This window comes from Bos taurus, chromosome 8, assembly GCF_002263795.3.
Source record: "Bos taurus isolate L1 Dominette 01449 registration number 42190680 breed Hereford chromosome 8, ARS-UCD2.0, whole genome shotgun sequence".
In the NCBI taxonomy this organism is placed as follows: Eukaryota; Metazoa; Chordata; class Mammalia; order Artiodactyla; family Bovidae; genus Bos; species Bos taurus.
This window is the reverse complement of record NC_037335.1, coordinates 33,969,466-33,975,465: the sequence shown is the minus strand read 5'-3', so window position 1 is coordinate 33,975,465 and position 6,000 is coordinate 33,969,466. Positions and strand designations below refer to the sequence as shown.

Below are 6,000 nucleotides of genomic sequence, written 5' to 3'. Positions count from 1 at the left end.
CAATATCATTAACAAAAGCCAGCCCAATCCACAGTCCCTATAATTATCATTGTCCCCATATCGTATAAGCAATACAGCCACTGCACATCCTAAAGTCTTATCTTCCACCTGCACCTTATCCCAATTAACCACAAGGGAAAGCCTTAGTAATCGTGATGTCATGGCATTCCTGAGCTAATCACCATCCCTCTCAGCACTAGCAATGGGATTTTTATTGCTGTGAGAATGGTCAGTAATGCAGTTTTCAATTTATTTCCCTAAGGGTCCACTTTCTGGGGCCATTTCTGATACCAACTGTTTTAGACTAAGTTTTTTAGAAACAGAGCCTGAAACAAAGTCTTACGTGTTAAGACTGTATTCAAAAGTATGATCCTAGGGAGCAAAGGTGAGAGCAAAGGGAAGTAAGACAGAGAAACAGGGAAAGCTGATAAGTGGTGCACTCCCAGGCTGACCACTACATGATATTGTGTGACTGAATGTTTGATCTTATGGAAGTACCTGCCAAGACGACTTATCAATGACTGCTTCTCAGGACAGGCTATGCATGGCAGAGGACTGGAGAAGAACTTATTCTCTTCTTTCAGCTCTTTCCTGTTGGTCAAAGACTTACCTTCAAGGTTATAATCTCTTCCCATTTCCAGGCTGCTTAGGTGTAGGCACCAAATGATCCCATGGTATCTTTTGCCTCAGTGTCAACAAGGATATGGGCAAAGGACGAAAGTTCTGCATATGTTCCATGAAGAAAGGAATGATGTCGCTGTAGTCATCTGAATTTGGTCAGAAATCACACAAAGGAGATCTCTGTGGTTATGGCCCAGGGAGTAAAAGGCCTCTGGAATAGGTGAAGCAAAGAAGCTATGAAAGGAAACTTAAATGGCATCTGATAAATCTACTTACTAGCTTTGAGACCTTTTAAAATTTACTTTGTCCCTTTGACTCAGTTGCTTCCTTTATAGCATGGAACTAATAATTGTATAACATTAACTGGTTGCTCTATGAATTATAAGATATCTTATTTGTAAACCTTTTTCACAGCTCTTAGACCAAACAGCAGTGTATTAATTGTTATTTCTATTTCCATGTAGGAAACTTTTTGCAATCTAAATAAAAACTTGAAATATTCTAGCTATTATTCAACCTCCTTCAGTTCAGTTCAGTCGCTCAGTCGTGTCTGACTCTTTGCGACCCCATGAATTGCAGCACGCCAGGCCTCTCTGTCCGTCACCAACTCCCGGAGTTCACTCAGACTCATGTCCATTGAGTCGGTGATGCCATCCAGCCATCTCATCCTCTGTCATCCCCTTTTCCTCCTGCCCCCAATCCCTCCCAGCATCAGAGTCTTTTCCAATGAGTCAACTCTTCGCATGAGGTGGCCAAAGTACTGGAGTTTCAGCTTTAGCATCATTCCTTCCAAAGAAATCCCAGGGCTGATCTCCTTCAGAATGGACTGGTTGGATCTCTTTGCAGTCCAAGGGACTCTCCTTATAAAGCACCAAATATATAGAGTATCAGAAAAGATGATTTTAGAGGTATCTGAGTTTTTTTATGTCATGAAGATGTGAGAGAAATATCAGTAAAATATTGATCCTGAATATGGTTTCCTATTTTAATTTAAAAATAGAGATAACTAACTTATAATATAACCAATACGAAAGAAGTTATCTTCTCTTACCAGAGAAAGACATAGCCATAGCTTTTTATAGCTGCAATTTAAACTAGAACTGATTGTAAACTAGTATCCTTAGAGACACTTTCAAGATTAAGACACCTATTCATATGCACATTATAGTGCAGATAAGATGGTTTTGCCTTCTTGGTGTGTAGTATGTCATATTTCTCCTATCAGCAACATAATTTACTTCTAAGAAACCCTGTCCTATAACTAGATTAAGTCATTTTGGAAAGATAACCATATTCTTGGACCAAGGTTGGGATGTTGATGCTAGTCTGGCCAATACATGTGTTCAGTTTCTTATGGTGATTGATTCAGGAAGGGTCACATGAACTGAGTCAGTCCAATAAGTATCAATCTAAAAATCTGTTAGAAACATTATTTGTCAGGCTTATTAAGAATATAGATATGTGCCTGAAGATCTTGCACATATCTTTCCTCTATGTTGGGAATTTCTGTCTGAATTATGCTAACAAAGGGAACACAGGGTCCTATTTTGCTCCAAAGGGGGGAAAAACCAACTGGGGGCAGGTGGTGAATTTTCATGACAATTCTGGAGGCCTGGGTTCCAACCATACTTAAAGCTTTTATTTTTTATTCCTAGATCATCTGGTTATCACTATTTACACTATTAATACCACTGACCACTGGTACTACTCTGATTTAGTCTTCTGTTACAGTCAGATGTATATCATTTTTTTTACATTTTGCTTTATTAGTTTTAATAAAAGTACTATAGTTAAAGAAGATATTAATAGTAGGGGGCATTGAATGTGGGGTATATAGAACTCTTTGTACTATCTTTGCAACTTTTCTATAAACCTAAAACTAATATCATATGTAATAAAACTCTGCTTCTCTGTGCCACACTGCACGAGGTGAATAGATCCTCTTACTAATAAATCTGTGCCTAAGAAGCTCAAGGACATCACATCTGTAATATTCACACTTGGGAAACTTCTGCTCCCTGAATATATATAGAATATATATATATATAAAATCTTTAGAACAGAAATCCATATGGTCAGTTTTGAGCGAAAAATTTTCAATGAAGAGGATGCAAAAGAAAGCTTTTCAATCAACCATTTGGATTTATGACTGGAAAACAGTGGTTAACATTATACCTTGCTTTTCTAGTCATTCTAATGTTTGTTCTATTTGCACTATAAAATACTAAAACTAGAAGTAACTTCCTTATTTTTATTTTCTCTATCAATCTTGTTTCAATCAAGATATACAAACATAAATCTGGAGAAAATCATAATTTGAAAACATACATGCACCCCAGTGTTCACTGCAGAGCTATTTATAGTAGCAAAGATAGAGAAGCAATCTAAGCATCCATCAGCAGGTGAATGGATAACAAGATGTGGTGTATTTATACAATGGAATACTACTGAGCTATAAAAAATAATGAAATATGTCATTTGCAGCAACATAGAAGAAGCTAGAGATTATTATACTAAGTGAAGTAAGTCAGACAAAGACAAATATCATATGACATCACTTATATGTATAATCTTTAAAAAAAGGACAAATGAAATTATATATAAAACAGAAACAGACCCACAGACATAAAAAACAAACTTATGGTTACCAAAGCGTAAAGTGCAGAGCAAGGGAGAATAAATTAGGAGTTTGGAATTAGCAGATACAAACTACGAATAGATTAACAATAAGGTCCTACTGTATAGCACAGGAAAAGATAGTGAACTGATATTCTAAATAAAATGTTATTTTCTTTTGTAAGCTTGCTTCATTATTACTCTATTTTGTCCTTTTTATTTTCCTCAGTAAAGAAATACCCATAAGATATAAGAATGTTGAATGGCCTCCAATCACTGTTATAGGTTTGTTTGTTTTTGTTTAAGCCAAAAACCTTTGAAAATAGTTTGGTTCTGGCAGTCTAGATAAATTCTCAAAAATTCACATTGTCTTAAAAAATCATTAACTGGTGAGCTTTCACAGTGTAAGACATATTTTCACCCATGTGCTCATGCAAATGTACCTCTCTTTTCAACTCATCATCCTCTTCAAAAATATCATACACATGCTCTAAAAGCTGAATCCATAGGCCCTGAATTACATCAGCTCTCTAGGCTTCAATTATTCTTCTGATTTTTTCAGAACCTGGCATGATGGCTGAAAATAATTTTTTTAAATGGAGTTCCTCTGCCTCTTCTGCAACTTTCCTATGAAATATCACCATATCTCAAAATTTTTTATGAAGTTTAAATTCTGACACTGAATCTGGTATTGGGAGATCTTCACAGCTCTCTTTAGAGCCCAGATTTAAGGTCTGAGTCATCATTTGTACCAGTCTCTCATTTCCTTTGTATGACCACTCATCTGAGACCAACAGGGCCAGAGGAACCACAAGAGGAAGGTCACACCGGTCCTGCTCCATGCTTGTCTTCTGACTGCAGCGTTGCTCAGGAAAGGAAACTCACACATTGTCTCTCTGAGGAGCTTTCCTCACTGAAGGGCCTTAGGGCAAGATCTCGTCTTGCGACTGCTTTAGTTGCTTTCCCTCTCTTGCGGATAACGGTTGGTCCTTTGTTGATGTTGTCTCACTGCTCCTGGAACTACTCACAGATCCAGTGACCACTCTACTTTGGGTTTCAGCATTTTTTGTGTTGATGTGACATCCAATTTTCCAACAGTGGGAAGAGAAGACAAAAGATGAGGAGAGTCTCTTGGAACTGTCTCTTTTCCCCACTGGGCTCAATAGGTTCTCTTTCCTTCTGCAGCTACTGTCAAGACAGGGAAGGTTCAGACCCAGAGCTGTATGGCTGTAAACCTGGGTAGATTCTATCCTTTTTTCTTATAACACATTCACCAGCAACTTGATTCTAGTCCTTTGGTAAATCTTGGTCTTTGTTTAGGGGCTGCAGAGGCTTCACTGGCTCATTCATTACTCCAGTGACATACTCAGAGGACCATGTGGGAATTCAGGTTTCAGGTTGAACACTGGATTTAATGTTATTATTCAGACTCTCCTTCACTTGAGAAATATTACATTTACCTTCTAGCTCATTAGAGTCATCTGAGTATCTTGGTTGATTTTCTTGAACTAGCTATCATCCATTGAGTTTCACCTTTCTTCAAGTAAGATGTTAATATTCACCCTAAAATCACAGCTAGTGATTCTGCAGTACTGTTTATGTCTGGTTTGTAGTCATGGTCTTTCAGACTTGTGGGTGTCTCAAGGGGCCAATGACCATGGGTTTCTCTTGGGACAAACATTTGTCTTCACCCTTTACATATGTCTTAGAGCTCTCAGAAGAGTGTGATTAAGAGTGAACTACTTCATGACAATTCAATCTTTCCAGAAAGCACTGTAGCTACAGGCTTGAATTTAGAGCACTATCTTTAATGTTATTTTGGGTTTTTTTGCCTTTATGGCCTCCAAAAACAAGCATATTTGGTGCTTTATGTAAGGCTGTCTCAGGGATGTTCCTCACAGAAGGTCTTTCTTCAGGTTTTTTGCTCAGCATGGTTCTTATCAATTCTATCAATCTGGGCTGTAATCTTTCAGCATCAGTGGCAGCTCCTTCAATAATCCAATAAACCAAAGAGTTAATGTCTTTTGCATTGAAAGCATGTTTCCAGGATTGCCATTTCATAAACACAGCATCTCATAGCCCAAATATCAGACTTTTAGTTTTAGGGTTTGTTTGAGAACAATTCAGGGCTCATGTGTGTGCCAATAAGTGTCCCAGCCATGCTGCGGTGGTTCTCAAGCACACAGGAAATCCCTAATTCACCCTTTTTGATGATGTTTTGCTCTTGTTAGGAAGACATTTTGAGCTTGCAGAGCTCAATGAAGGAAGTATTTTTCATGTAAATACTGCAGGGCCATGAGAATCTGAACAAACCACTCTACCACCAAAGTGAAAGTGAAAGTGCTTGTCACTCAATCATGTCCAACTCTTTGTGACCCCATGGACTACAGCCCACCAAGCTCCTCTGTCCATGGGATTCTCCAGGCAAGAATACTGGAGTGGGTTGTCATTCCCTTCTCCAGGGGATCTTTCGGACCCAGGGATCAAACCCAGGTGTACTGCATTGCAGGCAGATTCTTTACCAACTGAGCCACCAGGGAAGCCCACCACCAAACTCTCAGGCAGAAGCTTCCCCTTCTGCTCTTAGAGTTTTCGGTACAGAGCACCTCCTTTGCAGAAGCCCATGATGATGTTCAACAGATGGTTCCCCTCCCTCCCATGGCTCTTTGTAGGTGACAGCATTGGATCCTTCATCTGAGACAAGAGCTGAGCTTTCTGTCCAGCAACTTGATGCTCTCAGCTGAGGCATTTTGGAGCTTCAGC

At 38.8% G+C, this 6,000-nt stretch overlaps 1 pseudogene; it reads right to left on the bottom strand.

Moving 5' to 3' along the window:
* Positions 1-3,500: 3,500 nt before the first annotated feature.
* Positions 3,501-5,946, bottom strand: LOC100141071 (serine/threonine-protein kinase Nek4-like; annotated as a pseudogene).
* Between the last annotated feature and the right edge of the window lie 54 nt (positions 5,947-6,000).